Consider the following 22,341-nt stretch of genomic DNA (forward strand, 5'->3'; position numbering starts at 1 on the left):
GTGAGACACTGGAACAGGTTGCCTGGGGAGGTGGTAGAAGCCCCATCCCTGGAGGTTTTTAAGGCCAGGCTGGATGTGGCGCTGAGCAACCTGATCTAGTGCAACCCATGGAAGGGGTGTTGGAACTAGATGATCCTTGAGGTCCCTTCCATCCCTGATGATTTTATGATCCTGACAGAGTTTGCGACTGCCCATACACTCAGCTATCACCTTTGACTGCCTCTACCATCCATGACACTGGAGCTTTGTTTCCATTGTAATTTGGACTTTTTAATCTTCAGCTCCTTTATTTATTTTTTTTTTCATTAAAAAAAACATTTAAGAAATGGAGGAAATGAATGATAGGAGAATCTGATGGGACAGAGTGTCTCTCATTTGTATCACAGCAAATTGGGGTTTGCTCTTAACTCCTGTAGATCTGCTTCAGGCTGATTGTAAAAGAGAGTGGCTAAGAGCAGAATTTATGTACTATCTAAAGCATCTAAAAATTGAATTGATTGAATATATTTTTCTTTATTGCAATAGTTCAAGAAGTGAGGTAATTTATACACAAAAAAGTCAGAACTCCATTTAGGATTGTACACCAGTTGATTGTGAAAAATATCCCATCCTAGACACATTGATTTATACTCCTGTTTAGCTGTTGAGGCTGTGAGATACTGTCAGGTCTAATTCCTGCCTTTGTCAATCAAGTGTGGGAAAGAGATGATAATCTTACCTGATAAGATACTGTGTGGCAGGTGTTAAGGAACAGCTTGCCTCTCCAAGGAACTTACAGGCAAATTTGGGGAGTTTTTTTTGCTGTTTCACCTGACCCTCTTAGCCCCAGAAACCCAGCAGGAGGGAGAAGATACTGTGCTTGACAGGCTTGGGGTTTGTTAACCAGCTTGAATGTATCTGGGACAGGAATAGTCTAGGGCTTTCCCCCCCCTGCTCTGATTACAAGAGATGCAGTTGAAATTATTATAATTGTGATGTTCAGAAACCTCTCACTGAGTACTGCTCATGTTTCTAAGACATGTATTTTGTGGAACAGTGCACGTATACATGAATATACACAGCGCTTGACTTCAACTCTGTTTATAACCCTGTGCTCCTTTCTCAGTCTCAGGTGCTGTTGGATCACAGGATAACCAGGTGGAAGAGACCTCCAAGAACATCAAGTCCATTGGAAATTAGTCTGAGTGAGGCATGCAGTGTCTGGCTTTGTGTTTATGCCAGATGATGGTGATACATTGACTACACTTGAGTGGGGGGCTATTATTGGATGTGTTAATGGACAAAAATTGAGGTAAGTGGACTTCTTAGATATTACTACAGATCATGTCTGTTGTCTGAAAGCAACAAAAAGCCCTGTTTGAATGAAACACTGCTGGATTTTTTTAGTTTAGAACATCAGGTTGCTGATACATCCCCGTGAATATAAACCTGCTAGCAGGAAAGAAAAAAAACCCCAACTTTTTTTCAGTACTTCCACCAACAAAGGGAGTGATTGCCTCATAAAGTGACCACCTACACTCTGTAATTAGTTTAACTCAGGAGTGTAAATAGGTGACTTCTTTTAAGGCAGATAGCTTCAGGCGTTGCCAAATGTTTTCATAAAGAACAACAGGACCATTAGGAGGGAACTGGCAAGTTCAGAGATGTGGCCACAGTCTTCCTACAGAAGTATTTAAATGGCTGTAGTTAAACACGCAGGCAGCCTGCCCTGGAAAACACAAACTTACTCTGTTCTGTAGAAAACATTTCAGGAATTTTTTGCCTCTGCATGAAGTTGATAGAATGGTAGCATTTTGGTAATCTTCAGTGGAATTTAAACTGAAAGTACTTGAAAGTGTTAGAAGTTGCTATCATACTTTTGTTTTGAAATCCAGATGTAGAACTGAGAAAGGTGGTGGTTGTGTTTTGTGCTCACTACAGGAACAGGCCTGTGCGCCTTGTGTACCCTGAAGGCCAGCCACGTTGCAATCATGAGTAAGTGCTTTTTTGTTTTCACCAATTAATTTAGGGTTAGCCTGGGATGCATTTCTTCTGGTAATGTACAGTTTCATGCCTTTCATGTTTGCGACCTCCTTCGCATACTCATCAGTCCTGTGCATTCAATCTTTATTATGTTAGCCAGCTTAAAACTCAGGTGCAGGCTGCTGGGTTTTGCCATTGCAATCTGAGGCAAAGGTCTTGCTGTTCAACTCAGTAGAAGATAGATGGGAAATAAGTGCTTGCTGTCCACATCAATGGGAAGACTGCCTGACTGCTAGCTTTGCTACCTTCCATGATATTGTTTAAAAAATTGTAGCAAGAAAGTGTCCAAAGGAAAATACAGAACTCATTTATTTGTGTTTGTTCCTTCCTGATGATGAAATTCAGTCACATTTTGAAAAGAAAAGAAGAATATACTTAGGCAACAAGTAGTGGAGTAGCATTTGTTCCTTACCTTAGATGTGAATCTGCCAGAGCTTCCAAAGACAAACGTTAGGAGGCCAAAAGCAAATTGTTCTGACTGTTAGTGAAGAGAGTTTTGATGAATGACTCATGTTGCCCTAGGCAGAGTTTATAGGTTATTCTTCATACTACTAGTTTCAGTGTAACAACAGTTATTCATCTTCCAGCCCCTATAAAGTACCTCTTGTGAAAGAGCTGCTTCATCATCTTGTTTCCTAAGATATATTTGTCCTTTACTATAAGAGATTGTATAAAAGCATATGATTTCCAAGGTATGCAAAATAGTACAGTTCCTTTCAGTCAGAAGCTTAAAGAAAAGGATCAAATATATTTCTATTTCACTGAGAACTTGGATCTCATTCAAACAATGCTCTCCAGAACTTCCTAAAAAGAAACATCTCAGAAAGTCCTGCTGTTGCTCACAGTGAACTGAAGCACCTTAAAAATTGCTTGTTGTGTCTTCCATAGTGTTGGATGATAGGTTGGACTTGATGATCTCAAAGGTCTCTTCCAACCTGGTCTGGTCTGGTCTGGTCTGGTCTACTCTACTCTACTCTACTCTACTCTACTCTACTCTACTCTACTCTACTCTACTCTACTCTACTCTATTCCTTTGCTCTTTGTAGACTGATTGACTGTACAAAACAGGTAATCTTAAGCTCATATATAAAACAAACGAGCATCAATCCAAAATATTTTTTATACACAGCTGTAATTAGAGATACACCCTTGAGACTCTCTAAAAAACAGCCTGAGGTGAATGAAATTATTACATATTCATTAAAATGCTGATCTTCTGCAAATGCTTTGCCTCTTGCCTCTTACAAGATATTGCTAAAACCCACAACACTGACCAAGGAAGAAATTCTGACATCCATGCTTCAGCATGTTTGTGGACACTTTGCAGATGGCTTCCTTTCAATGAAAAGGGTAGAAGTGGAGGTATACTTCTTTGGCCAGGACTCTTCCCTTCCACAGCAGTCAGAGTGGCAGTACTGTCTGTGCCATTACCTGTCCCACCTGCAGCTAGCCCTCCTCTCCCCCATGTCACAACTGAACTGAAGCAAGACTTCAACACACATGAACGTGTAATGGGAGCCTACTGGAGTTAATAAATAAATAAATAAATAAATAAATAAATAAATAAATAAATAAATATCTGTCTCAAGGTTTAGAATCATAGAATTATTTTGGTTGGAAGAGACCTTTAAGATCAAGTCCAGCCATGAACCTAACACTTCCAAACCATGTCTCTCAACACCATATCTATGTGTCTTCTAAACTCCTCTAGGTCTGGTGACTCAATCACTTCCCTGAGCACCCTGATCTGATGCTTTATAACCATTTCAGTGAAGAACTGTTTCCTAATATCCAATCTAGACTCAGGAGTTCAGGAGACTCTTGACTGCTGCAAATCAGTGCAGGGATAGCTACACACACACACTCTGCTCTGGGTTTTATCAACAAAGAAACTCCAAAGTGAGAGGTCTTCTCCCAGCAAAATCCCTCAGACTACCATGCTGTCAAAAATCCCTATAAAAGTAAACTGCTTATTGTAAGGACTAACAGAGCAGGAATGCATCATCCTTCCAGTGCCTATACATGTTAATAACTATACCAGAGTTGTTCCCTGTATCTAATTCAGCTAAGATGACATCAGGTGTTATATGTGGGAGGATATGGCATGGGGTTGTGGTTTGACTCCATCTACTGATAGTACCAAAACTCACAAAGTTAAACCCTTGCATTAAGGGAAGTAAATATCATTCTTCCACCCTCCAAAGTCACAGGTGCAGGGCCATTTTTAATGGTGTGTTTACAAATCTTGATTTGCATAGTCCAGACAACAGGTCCAAGCACTGACCACAGTCAAGCACTTGTCTAGTTTTGTAAAACCAAATCCAAGGTGAGTTCACTGACATGGAAAAATCTAACCTTGATAGAGAATTAATAACTATAATGCCACTATACCCAGCTGAGCTTGACCAAGGACACTCAAACACAAAGAACTCTAAGAAATGTTTGAACTCAACAGTGGGCAATATGAAGTGTGCCTCTGAGTTAAGATCCTCTGCTGATGGAAATCAGTTAATGCCTCCTCAAGAAGAAAACAGCTGACATTCTTCCTGAAGTGGCTGAATTTATTCTGCCTTCAGAAAAACAACCCCCAAAATATCAGAAGGTTTCACCCAAGAATTAAGTGGAATCAAAAGCAGCCTAAAATGGATTGACCATGAAGTGTGTATCACTGTTGTCTCTTGGGAGGGCTAGTAGAGGGAAAATGATGATTCAATAAGTCATTTGTGTGCATAGGTCCCACTGAGCTGGTCAAGGCATTTTATTTCTTTTATCCCCTTCTCTTTATTAATTTATTGGATAATTAAGAAGTACAGTGAGACACAACAAGAGAAAACTTGCTGTACAAAGTTGAAAGGATCTAGCATGAATCCCAGGAGGTCTCTTGTGAATGTTCAGAAAACCAGGAACATGGTACACTGAAAACTTGCCTGTCCTGCAAACCAGATTATTAGTTGCCAGAAACATTTATAGCCTTAAGATACAACCTTGTAGAACATAAACTTGTCAAGGACACACGTGAAACAGGAAGGCAACTTATTCCTGCATGGGCCTTCGGAGTACAACCTGCCCTTCATATTATGGCACCTGACCTAGAAACCACAGACAGGTGTTTCTGCTTCATCCCCTACTGCTATATATGTCTTTCCTGGCCTGAGAAGTACCAGAATGATGCAATCTCAGCTGGGTTTAGGTCAGGCATCTGTATTTGTGGGATTACTCTTTGTTCACAAATAATTTTCAAGCAGCTGTGGGGTTTTTAAGGCTGCTTGTTAGGGGTGCTGCTTATGTGCATAAGCTTTAAAAAGCCTGATTTTCAGTCAAGTGTTCAAGAGTTTGTGTTTTGACAGAACCACCTATTTTAGGTGTCTTCCTCAAATGAGGTCTTCAATTCACTTCAGAAGATCTTGCTGTAATTAGCACCCTTGCTCAGGTAGCTAAGAAGCCACACATAATTATTAATGTAGGTTCCTTGAGTCAGTGGTATCTTAAAGATTGGATAAGCCTGAATCTGAATAACTTAGGGCTCTTCATCACACATAGAGTCACACTGGCACCACTATGCACAGGGCAGAGTTCACAGCAGACCTGCAGATTGAATGGCCACCACACAGATAGGCATGGCATGGCCAGAATTGTACTCAACATTGGGCTCATTGTGGGGAATCATCTTTCAGAAAGTAGCCTAACTTGGCCTGGTTAGCCCAGGCAGCACTGTCATCTAGGAGTTACATGTGCAAAAATGTGGGCATACTGTGGTGGTTTAGAAATGTCCCACTACATTAACAAAAAGCACGGCTCACTCAGTCGGGAAGCAAATGGAAACTATATTTACAAAGCAAAAACTGCACTCTGCAGTGGAATGCAATGACTATGAATGTACACTATTTACAATACTATACAGGTATTTACAATCAGAAAACAGCATGGAAAAGCCCCCTGAACCCCTTCTGGTATCCCAAAAGGAGTGGGGAAACTGCTCCACTCTCCCCTAGCCCCCCTTTCCCTCTATAATTAGAAGAAAAGAGAAAGGTGTTCGAAGAACTGTTAGTTCAAAGTATCGTTAGCCCCCTTATCTGCAAGGTCAGCTAGCAGCTAGCATCCTCCCAACCAAGCAGAAACAGTCAAACAGCCAGAGAAGAAGGACAGGAATGAAGTGGAATATGTAAGATTGCTAGAGTACATCTCACACATCTGGCCAATGAAATTCATTTAGAATAATCTTTTGTTTTCCTTTTTACACCCAACTGTGAATTGTTTATATTTGTCCACTTTTTCTTCTAGAAATCTGCAGCTAACTTTTAGGCAGAGCCTAAAACTGCCACAGCATACTCAAGAAACCATGGATAAAGAAGCCACACAATTAAAGGTTTCACTATCACTTAATGAATGTAGATGTTATGTTACTCTGTTACAGCCCCTTGGGAACAGAGTGGAAACTGTCCCATTCAAGGTGATCCTGATAGGGTAATATAACAAAGAAAATGAAAAACGTTGCAAATACTGAATAAATCATAAGAAGCAGCTGAAGCAGTCATTCAAATGAATGGAGAAGGCTCCATTCCTATAAATAATGAATGACCTCTCTTTTATTCCTGAAAGAGACAGCAAGTATGTAAGAGGGTGTCACTGTAGCAGAATTTTGTTAAGGAAGGACAGGTGCCCAGAAGCAAGGTTTTGTCCTAACAATGGTAAAACTTCCAAGCACAGCTGATATGACATGGTACCTTCTATCAGCTGCTTTGAGCTGTGGCACACACCTGAAATGTGTTTATTGGCATTAAAGGGTAGTTGGATGCAGTTGAATAGTGAAGATGTGATGGCTGGCATTCCTTTCTGGGTAAAGGAATGTAAGTCTTCCACATCTTATATGGGTACAGTCCTTCTAGGATGAAGTGGTAAAAGTGGCTGTTGCCACCACTTCCATGTTTAATTGAACACAGCATGGAGTGTATCACAGAATCAGAAGTGTTGGTTGAATGAGTTAGATCACAGAATCATTTAGGTTGGAAAGGACCCTTAAGATCATTGAGTCCAATCTAACACTACCAAATCTACCACTAAACCATGTAATCACACCTCCTGCCTTGCTATGGTCCATCATCACATGATTTGACCACGCTTCATTGCCTGGGCTCCTGCTGAACACACATTCCCAATAGACATGAGTATGACATGTGCTTGGGTATTACCTGTAAGCAGAAACAAGGACAGAACTGGACAGCTTCAAACATCTCATTATCCTATGCAAGTCAGGCTGACGTGCTTGTCTGTCTTGTTCTCCTGAATCTACACTGCTCTTTGGTCACCAAGTGGGAGGTGTGGTGACCCACCCTAGGTGATTCTGCTTTGAAACGAGGGCGTTGGACTAGATGATCTCTGGAGGTCCCTTCCAACTACTAACATTCTGTGATTCTGTAATATAGACAGCTGTAGTTGGAGGCAAGTACTAATGAATGGGTGCCAAGGGGTAGGTCACTCATGAGGACATCAGTACAAAGAAATGATTAAACAGGATGTCAGAATATGGTCCTTGGATGGATCAGGGTTACGAGGAAGAAGGTTGCCTGCATTTCTGAAGCAAAAACAAACTGGGGAGACTCTGAGGCGTCTCAGCATCATCTGGAGTATGTAAGAGACAAGTAACAACCTCTTCTGTGCTGATTCCTGCAAAGTATGGCATTGCAGGCTACTTCTCCTGCAGTGTACTTTCTGAGGTTGCTGTCTAACTCCAGCCTGTGTTTGCTGTGTCTGGAGGTAATAGGAGGGTAGGGCATTTAAAGTAAGTGGATGAGTGCTAGTTGCTCTACACTTTTAATAAAATAATTCCTTGCTGCTTCTGTCATACTTATTTTAATTTACCATCAAACTCCCTGACCTAAATAAGGCTTTCCCTCCAGTATTCTGGTAATGCTTTTGACCCAGCTTAAGGAGATGATTTGCTGTCTTTCATGTGGTGAAATCCCTCGTGAAGCCTGCAGCTGGATGTCTCAGGATTGTCACACCTGTGACCATATTTCTTAGGAACAAGACATGACACATTGCTTCTTGAAGACAGCTGCTAATTTGCAAAGATATTGCCAATGATCACAGGCAATTTACTGTGGACAAGCAAGGGAATTAGAATAAATTAATAGATTAATTAATAGACTGTATTCTACTGCCACTGCATGCAGTAATTGTTACTACCAGGCAAGCAAGTCCCTTGAAACTCATGGAAGTGGAGTGTGATTTTAAAGCTCACAGAAGCGGCAATAAAGTGAATGTGTGCCTACGGAGAAGTTTAGCACTGCAAGAGATTAATGAGGCTACTGGTTAGAAATTAGGGATATGAATCAGAGCCTTGTTTTGCAGAGGCTGGAGGATGAGTTTGCATTTGTAGCACTAACAGCAGCATCCTAAACAGAAATTTTACTTCCATTATAGCTGTTGAGAAAATGACCAGTGTGATGGGTTGAGGCAGACCCCCTCCCCACCACAGGCAGAAATAATGACTCAAACAAACAGATTGCAAAAGTGATGGAAAGTTTAAATGGAAAGCACTGAGTATTTACAGAGAGCCAGAAGCGCAGTGACAAAAGAGATCCCAAAGCAGACCCAGAAACATCCCATACCCACCTAAGGGTACACTCAAGACCCCCAGGGCTCCTTCTTCCCCCCCTCCTCCCACTCCACTGCTAGGCTAGTCTCAGCTGGCCAGATCTGAGACTGCCTATCCCCCCTGGCCTTGAGCCTAGCCAGGCCCAAGGCCGGGAGACGTCTCCCCCAGGTTACCGGGTGATGGAGGAGGAAGAAAGAGGAAGTGCCAGACCCCGCACTGGATAGGATAGAAATAGAATAGAATAGAATAAACCAGGTTGGAAGAGACCTTCAAGATCATCGCGTCCAACCTATCATCCAACACCACCTAATCAACTAACCCATGCAACCAAGCACCCTGTCAAGTCTCCTCCTGAACACCTCCAGTGACGGTGATTCCACCACCTCCCCGGGCAGCCCATTCCAATGGGTACTTTTTTCAGGGACAGAAGGAGTCTCAGAGTAAAGGCCACAGTTTCTTATCTTGTTTAGGGAGACATGTCTTCTTACAACAGGCTTCTAATATGCAACTTGTTGTATTTATCAGTTTCCTTGCTTCTTTCCCTCTCTTTCTGAAATGTCTATGAGAAAAAAAGCACAGGATCACAGGACGTTAGTGGTTGGAAGGGACCTCCAGAGATCATCAAGTCCAACTCCCCTGTGAGAGCAGGACCATAGAATCTAACACAGGTTGCACAGGAACACATCCAGATGGGCCTTGACAGTTTCCAGAGAAGGAGACTCCACTACCTCTCTGGGCAGCCTGTTTCAGTGCTCTATGACCCTCACAGTGAAGAAGTTCCTCCTTATGATGAGGTGGAACTTCCAGTACTCTAGTGTATATCCATTGCCCCTTGTCCTGTCACAGGGTACAATGGAGAAGACCCTGTCCTCTCCCTCTTGACACCCAGCCCTCAGATATTTATAAACATTTATTAAATCCCCCCTCAGCCTTCTCTTCTCCAGGCTAAACAGCCCCAGGGTTCTCAGCCTCCCATCACAAGGCAGTGCTCCAATCCCTTAATCATCCTGGTAGCTCTCAGTTGGATTCAAGTAGATCGCTGTCCCTCCTGAACTGGGGAGCCCAAAACTGGATGTAATATTCCAAGGCAATCACCACTGGAGCAAAGTAGAGGAGGAGGAGAACCTGCTCTACACACTCCTCTTAATGCACCCCAGGATCCCATTGGCCTTCTTGGCCACAAGGGCACGTTGCTGACCCATGGGTAACTTGTCCACCAAGACTCCCATGGCCTTCTCCAGCAGATCACCTCCTCACCTGTACTGGTGCAGTTTGTTATTCCTTCCCAGATGAAGAACTCTGCACTTATTCTTGTAGAACCTTGTTAGGTTCCTCTTTCCTAAGTAGCGACTGGATGTCACCCTTTCCTCACAATATCTCCTGCGCACTTTTAATGCAATGTTGTAACTCTTGTGGACAGCCAACAAAGCCATAATGCAAGCTTAAAGTCAAGGCAGATGCAGATACTACATCTCTGGCAATGAGGTCCTTGGGGACTCACTTTGAAATTAAACTAAAGTAATTTTCAATATGGAATCGTTTTATTGTGTGGGTGCATCTGCACATAAACTTTACATTGGGTTCTGAACAGCATATAAAGTCTTGCAAGAGATAAATTAGACTAAGTAAAGCACTCATCATTAATCAGGGTGCTAAACAAGCGTGAGCGCTAGAGAATGAACACAGCTGCCACTTCATTTATCTTGCTGTCAGAAGGTAACTCTCCTACAGAGAGAAGCTCAGAAGTGGTGGCTTAGGGTCTTTTGTGTCTGTCAGCTTGTAGAGAATATATATGCTCATATATACTAAATATATATCTACATTACACACATATGTGTTTTTATATACACAGAAAAATATGTCACATATTAGCACATATTTGTACTGCTGATGTATGTGTTCTCAGTAACCCTAAAGCTCTAGATTTGAGCTGAAAACTGAGAGACATGCAGGTTTATTTCAAAGGGAAAATATTGACCACTTCTTTCTGTTAACACTGTGTATCCTGACTTGGTAACAGAAATCTTGGCTACAGTCTTACTGTAGATTTATGTTCTGTGATAAGTCATCAGTTTGCCCTTCATGAAGATGTGACGTGTAGCTTGATATGGTAAATCAGAAAGTCCTAGGTTTCATTTCAGAGTGAATATGTCATCCTGGGAGGTAATAAAACCTATTTTCTCATTTGCTTTGCAGAAAAACAAGCAAACAAACAAACAAAAGAAGCCCAGGTAAGTGGAAGTACAAGTTATTGAAAGTCTCCAAGTGTTATTTGTATAGTAACTTCTCCATGTCAAAGGATATTTTGAACCAAGCTAACCAATGGCTCATCAGATACTAAGTTTATAGGGCAACAAACTCCTGTGGCTGGTCTTGCTTAACCTGACCTTTTACATGAAAGCAATAAATCAGCTAGCCTTCCATGTCTCTTGTATTGTCCTGAGCTCTTGGGAAAGGAATGATTGAATAGGAAGAATTAGTGCTGCTGCATAGGATTTAGCATAATGGATAGATCATTAACCTTTAAAGTCTGATATCCTGGCTTCTATGCTGGCCTACCATGGCTGCTTCAAGTAAGCAAAAATCCCCATACATAGCTGGGATGCTTTTTGCAGGGAAGGGTAAAGGTTTCCCAAACCAGAGTCATGAGAAGAAGTTGTGTGTGGGGCTGGGTGGCACTGCAGCTGCAATAGGACAACAATATAAAGTACGCAGGACTCGGGAAGATGAACAGGCCCATGGCACACATATGTCCTCTATCCAATGGCTTACTCCATTCCACATCACCAGATCTATGCACTCACTGTGACAAGGGTTATGCTATCCCATGCTGGCATCTAAACCTCTATCTGAAGTGTCTGACATATCTATAGCAATGTGCCTGTAGGTGGTTAACTTACTTGGGCATTTTCATGACAATCCTTCTGACAGCATCTGAAGTAGCTAGTCTGAACTCTGTAAGAAGGGTGAACAGCTAAACACCAATGCAGAACCTGCACTTATGTTGACTGCAGTGTTAACTGTGGTCTTTATTTAGTGAGAATGTGTGTTTTGGATGTGCAGCTTTCTGTACCTCAGCCAGGAACTTGCAGGATTAAAATAAATTGCCACCTAAGAGGACAGAGGTATTAGTATGCAGCACTCTGGTAGGTGTTACTTCTACTCAGTTTACCATGCCCTTGAGTATCCAGCTACAGGTAGATACAACACATGTTACAGGGAGATATGAATTCTCTTTTGCAATGGCAGCTGGAGGCCAGGCAGCATACACTCAGCATCTAAAATGTACATGCTGCCCTGATTTATGTCACTACAACCTGCCCCAGATGTATGTTTTCAGTGGAGACCTATCAAAATTGGAATGGAATCTTGGAATTAAATGAAAGTTACAGTGTCCTGTGTGATGTTTGGTCTAAAAGAGGCTGCTCAACAGTACAACTGCAACTCTATTTAATATGAACTTGCCTCATAGGATTCATTTCAACACTTGAAAACGTGTCAGAGGACTCAGCCTGACAGGGCTTTCCACAAGAGGAAACAGCTGGACACAGACAAAGCTAGATGAGCAGCACATCATCAGGTCAGCCCCAAAAGTTGCCATGAGCTAAGCATAATCTTCATTTCTGGAAATTATGATGAGCCCACACTGAAAGCATGCGTCCATAATGTAGTTCATCTCTATAAAATCCTAGACTTTATGGTCCAGGAGCTTTAATTCATGTCTTAGTGACACCCCACACTGATCATTACAATGCTTTGTGTGTTGTCTTGCCATCTGCCTACAAAGAGAAATTACAGTCCCGTTGCATTATACCATTGGGACCATGCTAAAACATAATAAAATGCCTGGGGAGTTTTCTGCTTGCTGTGATGTTTTCTCAATTAACAATAATGGTAGTGAGTGTGGCAGTTTGATCTGACTTACACCTCACATTCACAGCCTCACTGAAATGTCATTGTTGCAATTATTTTGTACTTGTCTCTTCTTGCTGTCTGCCTTTGATGAGCTGCAATAGTACAAGAGGTTGGAGTGATTGGTTGACTTTAAAGGAACTGAGAATGGACATAAAATTATTTCCAGCTGCAGTGACACTTCCTTCCAGTAAATCACAAGGCAAAGTGGGGAATTTGCAGAAGAACCAAAGCTGGAGATTGACTAGGCTGCCAAGACTGCCTTCAGGGATGGTCAGATATCCAGTCAGCCACTTGGATGCCTTAATTGTGTGCATGTTCACAAAACCCTGTAAAAATCCTTTGGGTATACATTAGATAGAGAATTCTCTTATAGAAATTGCCTTTTCACATCTACCCCTGCCTTCCTGGTGTTTTAGTATTATTATTGCCTTTATACAGTCCCTTGAGCTTTGTTATCATACATAGCAAATCCATTATCATTGGTCAAGTATTGGAAGAGGCTGCCAAGGGAAGTGGTGGAGTCACCATTCCTGGAGAAGTCCAAAAGCAATGTAGACATAACACTTCAGGACATGGTTTGGTGGGCATGGTGGTGTTGGGTGGATGTCTGGGCTTGATGGTCTTAGAGGTCTTTTCCAACCTTAATGATTCTATGATTATCAAACAGCAAGAATACTGTCATTTCCCCATTTCTAACAAGTCTCACCTTCAGTGATATTTACAAGTTCTGTACTACAATCAAGTTGTGCCCTTACTGGTCTTGTTTTGCTGCTGTGGAAAAGTTTTTATGAGTATTACTAGCAGTGTAAAACCAAAGTAATTTAATTAGCAGTGAGCATCATAAAGCATTTGAGTTTCTACTGGTTATCTTCTGTCACTGGAATATGTACTCATAGTGTAAGAGATTTCTGCATCTGCTTTGTGGCCTGTTAGTGTAGCAGGGAGGAAGTTGAGGACCTAAGTTTGCCAAGAAAAGGTCAGAGTGCAGACTTAGCTATATGGGGAAACTTAACAGGTTTAAAATTCACAGGTCACCAACGGGAATCTCCTCTCATGGACAAGGTATGAGCGTCAAGAAACTAAAGGACGGTCGCATTGTCACTGCCTGAGCTCTGCAGTAAGGCAGGGAGCAGTGATAACCATTGCACTCCCCCTTCCGAGGAGATGCAGAAGTTCAAGGCTTTTTGCTTTTTCAGCTTGCATTGGAGAGATCGTGGATTCTGCATCTAATGGCTGGGTTTGAAATACTCATAGAATCTTCAAAGTAGATTCTCTTTTTCAAGCATTCAATTGGTTTGTTTTTCAAGCTTACACATTTATCCACATTGCAAGTAGCAAGATTCTCTTGTGTTGTCTGCTTTAGAACCATGTCAGGGTGGGTTGACTCCTCTGGAGACACCTAGCCTCTTCCTGTCTGCTTCCTACAGAGGGTTGCCAGTCAGCAAAGAAAAATCCGCTCCACTTTTTCCAGGGTTCCAGGGGGGGTAGGGAAACAAATAGAATTCCTGAACTGCAACATTCAGCATTGCAGTTTTCAGCACTGCAGTGTTTAATTCCTAGGCATCGTGCCTGGTGCAGCATGTAATCTCAGGTGAAGTGCCTGACTTTCTGGGAAGGAGTCTCACTACTGTTTTTGTCTCTGTCTTACTGCCATACTCCCATGCTGCAATTTTTCCAGGTCTCTCCTCTCTTGTTATAATCTGGCCTGTTGGTACTCCCTGACTGCTGCTCTTTTGCCCTGCCCTTTTCTTCCTGGCATGTTGGAGAACGTGGATGGAGCCTGAAGCTGTCCGTACAGCAAGCTGTTGAAAGGCAAGGCAGTAGTACAGGACTTTCATCTCTCTGCTGCTGTTCCCAGGTCTGTGGATGCTAGAGGCGTGCTGCTGCTCCCCCCATGGGTGCATCTTTAGCGCAGCCTGAGGGCAGCTGCGGCACTGCTGACTGCTACATGGCTCCCTGGGAGGTAAAGATGGGTGTCACTAAAATCGGCTAACTGGAGCTGTGACCTGTACTAGGTGGGCTGCCTCTGTAGCTGCTGGGCTCCCCTCAGCCAGGGGCAGCGCATTCATGCTGTGGTTCAGTGCACTCCTCTGGGATGTGGGCATCAACATATACAGAGCAGGAGGGTGAAATTGTTATCTGCTGAGCAGAGAGCCATGTGTTGGCTGGAGTGGTTTTCTCTAGTCTATGCAGTAACCCAAAATAACAAAATAATTACTAAAACAAGGCAGCACAGTACTATGGAAGCATAGAAGTAGAGGGCTGTGAAACAGCTTTTTTTAAACTATTTTTTGTCTCTGGCCAAGGAAGCTTTAAGTGTGTTAGGGAAAAGCTGATTTAAACACGTTCACCTTAGGCATACTTTGAGTGCTTTAAAGGGTCATGCTTTTTATTTCTCTTGTGAGTAACCTTCAAGCCATTCTGTATTTGTATATGTATTTATTCTGACAACCTACATTTACGTCAAGACAGAAACAATTATGCATGAGGCAGTGGCGGGGATGTGAAACAACTTTATCATGTGCCAGCAGTCAAAGAAAAAGGATTCCTTTTACTCTAGGTAATAATACTACATGTGGTTCTTTTCAAAAAACATTTCCTAAGTGGGCAGCACAGGCACTGCCTGCTCATTTCTGTAGACTCCGGGGTTTTTACTGAAGTCCCAGGTCTTCTGTAGCTGTGTGCTGCTCTGTGCCTGAGGAGCCAAGTACTGTTGAGGTTACAGAATCACAGAATCATGAAGGTTGGAAGAGACCTCAAAGATCATCAAGTCCAACCTGTCACCACAGACCTCATGACTAAACCATGGCACCAAGTGCCACGTCCAATCCCCTCTTGAACACCTCCAGGGATGGTGACTCCACCACCTCCCTGGCCAGCCCATTCCAATGGCTAACAACATTCTTGGTGAAGAACTTTCTCCTCACTTCGAGCCTAAACTTCCCCTGGCGCAGCTTGAGACTGTGTCCTCTTGTTGTGGTGCTGGTTGCCTGGGAAAAGAGACCAACCCCTTCCTGGCTACAACCACCTTTCAGGTAGTTGTAGGCAGCAATAAGTTCTCCCCTGAGCCTCCTCTTCTCCAGGCTAAACAATCCCAGCTCCCTCAGCCTCTCCTCGTAGGGCTTGTGCTCGAGGCCTCTCACCAGCCTTGTTGCCTTTCTCTGGACACGTTCAAGTGTCTCAATGTCCTTCTTAAACTGAGGGGCCCAGAACTGGACACTGTACTCAAGGTGTGGCCTAACCAATGCAGAGTACAGGGGCACAATGACTTCCCTGCTCCTGCTGGCCACTCTATTCTTGATGCAGGCCAGGATGCCCTTGGCCTTCTTGGCCACCTGGGCACACTGCTGGCTCATGTTCAGCCAGCTGTCAATCAGCACCCCCAGGTCCCTTTCTTTTTGGCAGTGCTCTCTCTTACAGTGAATAACAAAACTGAATTCACTTCATGAAGTTCAGCAAAGTAAAACCTGCTGCTGCTTCATGAAATTCACTTACTTTATAACAATGTTGTGGGTAGGAATCTGTTTTCAATTACAACAGAAGCTAGAAAGTCCGGATATAGTGGTTAAAACAACTCAAGCTGTAGATTAAGAATCCACATTTTTGCTGACCTGAGAAACAAATGAGTGGGCAGTTTTCTGCTGAAGTATGCTTTTTTTTTTTGGTCCAGTGAAAATGTTTTGATGCTTGTTTAGTGTTTTCATCTAAGTAGCAAACCCCCACATGTGTCTCTAGTCATTCAGGATGGAGTCAGAGAATGGAGTATCATTTCTGCTGCTGAGCTCGCCATTCTGCAACTTCTTGTGTCTTTTGAAGCGCAGCATGCTGGAATGGATGCCTCCCCTTAAAATGACTTAGCATTTCTGATTCAGGCCGACTTTGACCTAATGTCTGTGATATAAAGTGATGTTATCACTGAACAAAGGAGGACTTGTGTTCACATTTGACATTACTTCAATGTTTATTTGTTTTTAATGATAGGCAGTGTTGCGGTAGTCTAGTATTTAAGGTCCTCTGAGCAAAGAAAACAAGGTCCAGTTCCTTGCACTGCCTGTAACCATTCTGTGTAATCTTAGCAAACACCTCTGAATGTCTTTATAGACCAGACTGAAGCCCTTCCCTATTTCAGATGGATTCTGCCAAGATAAGGTTTTGTTGGTGGTGGTGTTTTGTTGTTGTTTTCAGATGGAGTAAAGGTTTTAAGGCACTCTGAAACTAGGGATATTTTGAAGTCAGTAGTTTCTGAGCATTGTGTCCTTCACAGAACACCTTTCCTCTTACCTAGGAAATATGATCTCTGGTAGCTGGCTTGCTGTTTAAATGTCTGCAGTCTTTGTAGCCAAAGACTTCATGTCTCAAACTGATCTCACAGCCTAGAAAGAAGGTACACCAAGTAACTCTTCAGAAGTCTTCCAGCTTGTGCAACTGGTGGCATGATGGACCTGCAGTCGCTTGACCTCAGTTTACATCATCCTTTACCTCCTTACCACAACTATTCTTTTGTTAGGCTGAGTTATAGCACTCTGGAGCTAAGTCTGTGTCTTGTCAATCTATGAATGGAAAGGCTTTCTAAGTCCATGCTAAAGAAAATATCAGTACCAGAAATCATTAGAGGGAACTGAGAGTATTTTATTCTGAATGGCCTAGGACATTTGCTAGGAAGACAAAGGAGGATTTTAATACAGCAACCAAATTACACTGAGAAAAAGAGGTATGTGGTGACCATGCTCACAATATAGTTTCTCAATGTCTTTTCTGACATGGATGAAAACTGTGATTTTGAGCTCTGCAGAGTTGGGAGCTTCTGCCTGACTGCCTGTCACGGTAGCTGAGGGGACATACAGTCCATAGTTCTAGGAATTATTTTATCTGTGTGTTCTTTTTCCTTTGAAAATGTCATGTCAGGACATAGCTTGTGCCTGAACTTCTTTTCCCAAGGCATCAACAATATGGGAAAGATTATCCAACTGAGTCATTCAGGAAGAGCTTTTTGTAAAACAATGCACTTTCTGGCTGGCTGAAAGCTCAGAGGTTGCAGGCCTCCAAATACAGAGCTGCAGCCTTGAGTGGTGTAGGGTTTTCTGGGTGCAAAGACAGGGAGGCAATCTGCTCTGGGTCTCTTTAACCAGAAGAGACTTTTCACTATGCAAAGATGTGGAAACAGCTCTCTTGTTCCTGATAATATGATTGGAAGCATGCAGTGGTAAGATCTTGCTTATCACAGTATGTTAGAGGTTGGAAGGGACCTCGACAGAGCATTGGGTCCAACCCTCCTGCCAAAGCAGGTTCACTAAGGGTAGGCTGCACAGGAATGCATCCAGGTGGGTTTTGAAAGTCTCCAGAGGAGACTCCACAACCTCCTTGGGCAGCCTGTTCCAGTGCTCCTTCACCCTCACTGTAAAGAAGTTTCTCCTGGTGTTGAGATGAAATTTTCTATGTTCAAGTTTGAACCTGTTGTTCCTTGTCTTATTACTGTGCACCACTGAAAAAAGTTTGGCCCCCTCCACTTGACACCCACCCCTCAGATATTTATACACGTTGCTGAGATCCCCTCTCAGTCTTCTCAAGACTAAACAGCACCAGGGATCTCAGTCTCTCTCCATAGGGGAGATGCTCAAGTCCCCTAATCATCATCTTGGCTCTATGTATTTTCTCAGGTTCCTCGTCCTTGCGCTCAGTTTGGGGCTGAGCACTCCAGAGTTCTTTCTGCATCTCCACCAGAGGGAGGAGAGTAGCAGAACAGGTTTATGGTCCCAGAATTAAGGCGTTGCATTACTGCTGTCCTGCCACAGAATGTCAGTATAACGCCAGTTACGGTTCATCCAGGCTGTTCGCAGAGTTCCCTGCTTTAGAAAATGTAGCCTTGGGATTTGGGATTTTGCTGTTGTTCTTCTCAGCTTTGTTTCTTCTCATCTTTGGAGAAATAGCTACCTGCACTGAGTAGAAATCTATCTCTTCCAAGAAAATAAAACCAGATCTGTTTCAGGAACAGCAACCACAACAACAAACTAGCTGAATTTGGTTTTCTCAGGGATTTTTCACGATTTTCTTTAGAAAACATAGTGGGAATGCAGGCATTCATTACAGCCTCATTTCTGAAATTCAGTTTTCCAGGCACATCTCATGTCAAGCTAATAAACTAAGCAAATACAAAGAAATCATACCTGTGATGGTGGTTTGATTTTTTTTTTTCCTTCTAATTTTTGCAATTGGGATTTTTCTTTACCAAGCAATTCTGGTTTTTCTATGGCAGTGAACCATTCACATCTGGTGTTTTTATGCAGACCTTGGCTGAGATGCTGCCTCTAAGCAAGTGAATGCAGATGGTCTATGTCATGGCATGAAGTTATCCATTGGATTTTGAAACTGGTTCAGATTTTTGGCACAGCCTACAGTAAGTGAAGAGTTTGACCTTGCTTGTGCTCCACAGCCTCCCTGCAACAGCTGCGATACCACACCAGGCTTATGGTCATCCACAATGGGTTATGGAAAGTCAGCTGAAGCTTCTCTGCTATTCAGTTTGCCCTCCCCTGTTTGGCTTATTTCCCTACCATATCTAATAACATGACTGACTTGAGATGTGCCGTGAGATGTCATATTTCTAGCCACAGCTCACCAGGTGCTGGGTTCACCAATGCATAGCTCTTTCCTTTGATCATGCTGATGGCCTAGCTCTAAAACAGTAACTTTCCTACTTCATCTGGAAGTAGGAGGACATTTTTGTTCTAATGGTCAGTAATGGTAAAATGAACAACATAATGCTCCTTCAGGTGGCTGCTGGTAATATGAGTTGGTGCTTTTGGCTGTCTTTCACATGTAGTGGGTATAAATATTAGGGGAGAAAATCACTTTAGATTAGAAAGGCTAACGAGGAACTCTATTGTACCCACCAACATTTTCTCATCTGTTTTTCAGCCTCAAAATCATGTTTTCTCTTTAGATTTATTAAGGTAACCCTACAAATCATATAGACATGACTTAATGGTCCAGCCTGTATGTGGTAACTGTCCCACTAGTACATTGCAGTAGCAGTTCAGTAACTGGGGTAAAGCTTCAGTCACCCAAGCATAGATGTCTACTGCATGTTGTGGGATGTGTCCTTGTGACTTCAGTTGCCACCCTGGGAAGGTGGGGTTCTTATGCAGCTCCCTGACTGTCTCTGCCAATCCCATGTGAATATTCTGGATCTTCATAGGTATGCTAAATGTTGAGTGACCTATGCTGAAGTGAGCCACACTGTGAGTTTATGCTTGTTTCTTGAACAGTTGCAATGCTGGAACAATCCTCAACTATCAATACAGACTGGGGGATGAGGTGATAGAAAGCAGCCCTATGGAAAATGACTTAGAGGTGCTGATGGACAAGAAGCTGGACATGAGCAGTAGGGTGCACATGCAACCCAAAAGGCCAATCACATCCTGGGCTGCATGAAAAGATGCGTTGCCACAGATCCAGAGAGGTGATTCTGCCACTTTACTCTGCTCTGGTGAGACCTCACCTGCAGTACTGTGTATAGGTCTGGAGCCCTCAATATAGGAAGGACATGGACCTGATGGAGAGGGTCCAGAGGAGGGCCATGCAAATGATCAGGGGGTTGGAGCACCTCTGCTACGAGGACAGGCTGAGAGAGCTGGAGTTGCTCAGCCTGGAGAAGAGGAGCCTCCAGGGAGACCTAATAGCAGCCTTCCAGTACCTGAAGGGGGCCTGCAAGGAGGATGGAGAGAGACTGTTTACACAAACCTGCAGTGACAGGACAAGGGGCAATGGCTTCAAACTAGAGAAGAGCAGACTTAGATTGGGTATTAGGAACAGGTTTTTTACTATGAGGGTGGTGGAACACTGGAACAGGTTGCCCAGGGAGGTGGTTGGGGCCCCATAACTAGAGTTACTCAAAGTGAGGCTCAATGAGGCTCTAGCTGATCTAGTTGAGAATGCTCCTGGTGACTGCAGAGGGGGTTGGACTAGATGACATTCAGAGGTACTTCCAACCCCAACCATTCTATGATTCTCCAACTGATAAATTTATCACTACAGTTTTAGTTTGTTGGTTTTTTTTTTTTTTTTAATAATTGTTTGCTCTTTAAGATTTTGATGAAATATTTCAAATGATCTCTCCAAGCAGAATACAACTGGTTACAAAACAGAGTCCAAAGAATGGTGGTCAATGGTGCCAAGTCCAGCTGGAGAGCTGTAACTAGTGCAGTCCCCCAGGGATCAGTGCTGGGTCTGGTCCTGTTCAATATCTTCATCAATGACACTGATGAGGGGACAGACAGAGTGTCTGCTCAGAAAGTTTGCTGATGATACCAAGCTGGGAGGCTTGGCTGATACAGCTGAAGGCTGTGTGGCCATTCAGTGAGACCTGGGCAGACTGGAGAGCTGGGCAGAGAGGAATCTAATGAGGTTCAACAAGAGTAAGTGCAGAGTCCTGCATCTGGGAAGGAATCATAAACTACACCAGTACATGTTAGGAGGTGATCTGCTGGAGAGCAGCTGTGGAGAAGGCCCTAGGAATCCTGGCGGACTGCAAGTTATCCATGGGACAGCAATGTGCCCTTGTGGCCAAGAAGGCAAATGGGATCTGTGGTGGGTTGAAGTTTCCCCCCAGCATTAACTTTGCCAGTCCAACTCAGTTAGAAGCAAATGAAGCTGTATTTACAAGCAAAAACTACACTCTGTGATGGAATGCAATGAATATGTACAAAATGAATATGTACAAAACACACAGTATTTACAATATTGTACTGTATTTACAATTAGCAAACAGCATGAAACCACCTCCCGGTCAGAGACCAGGGAAGCTGTTCCACTGCCCCTACTCCCCCTGTCCCACAAGAGAGAGAGAAGAAGGGAGAAAGCAGAGGGTTAGACTTAACTAAACAGCTCAGCTAAGGCCAACCAACAAGCAGGTTAATCTCTCCCGAGTGAAGCAAAACAGCAGAGATCAGAAAAGAAGAGAGAATTGTTTTGGTACAACTCATCTTACACTAGATATTTATCCAATGAATTAGTTTAGAATAATCTTTTGTTTCCCTTCTTACACCCAATAGTGATTTATTTGTATTTTTCTACTTTTCTGCTCAAAATCTGTAACTAAATTTTAAAGGTATAGCCTAAAACCACCACAGAGATCCTGGGGTGCATCAAGAAGAGTGTGTCCAGCAGATTGAGGGAGGTTCTTCTCCCCCTCTATTCTGCCCTGGTGGTGATTGCCCTGGAATATTGCATCCAGTTTTGGGCTCCCCACCTCAAGAGGGAGAGGGATCTGCTAGAGAGAGTCCAACAGAGGGCTATGAGGATGATTATGGGACTGGAGCACTGCCTTATGAGGAGAGGCTGAGTGACCTGGAGCTGTTTAGCCTGAAGAAGAGAAGACTGAGAGGGGATTTAATAAATGTTTATAAATATCTGAGGGCTGAGTGTCAAGGGGGAGGGGACAGGCTCTTCTCTGTTGCACCCTGTGATAAGACAAGGGGTGATGGATATAAAGTACAGCACAGGAGGTTCCACCTCAACATGAGGAGGAACTTCTTCACTGTGAGAGTCACAGAGCACTGGAACAGGCTCCTCAGAGAGGTTGTGCAGTCTCCTTCTCTGGAGACTTTCAAGACCCATCTGGATGCATTCCTGTGCGACCTGTGCTAGACTCTCTGGTCCTGCTCTGGCAGGGGATTGGACTTGATGATCTCTGGAGGTCCCTTCGAATCCCTAACATCCTGTGATCCTGTGATACCTTTTCCTTGGCTATGGATGTATATAAAATAACTGCTCCACAGAAATACAGGACCCCTTTTCCAAGGCAGGAT

The 22,341-nt window shown here is 43.2% G+C and overlaps 1 long non-coding RNA gene across 1 annotated transcript; it reads left to right on the forward strand.

Moving 5' to 3' along the window:
• The first annotated feature begins 1,129 nt into the window (after positions 1-1,129).
• On the forward strand, positions 1,130-12,179 carry LOC137447143 (uncharacterized). Its single transcript, XR_010988801.1, has 4 exons — positions 1,130-1,291; positions 1,921-1,974; positions 10,817-10,851; positions 12,093-12,179. It is a non-coding gene; the product is annotated as an uncharacterized lncRNA (long non-coding RNA).
• The last annotated feature ends 10,162 nt before the right edge of the window (positions 12,180-22,341 follow it).

The sequence above is a fragment of the Melanerpes formicivorus genome, unplaced genomic scaffold (genome assembly GCF_026170545.1).
Source record: "Melanerpes formicivorus ecotype bairdi unplaced genomic scaffold, bMelFor1.0.p_v2 SCAF_2, whole genome shotgun sequence".
Lineage (NCBI taxonomy): Eukaryota > Metazoa > Chordata > Aves > Piciformes > Picidae > Melanerpes > Melanerpes formicivorus.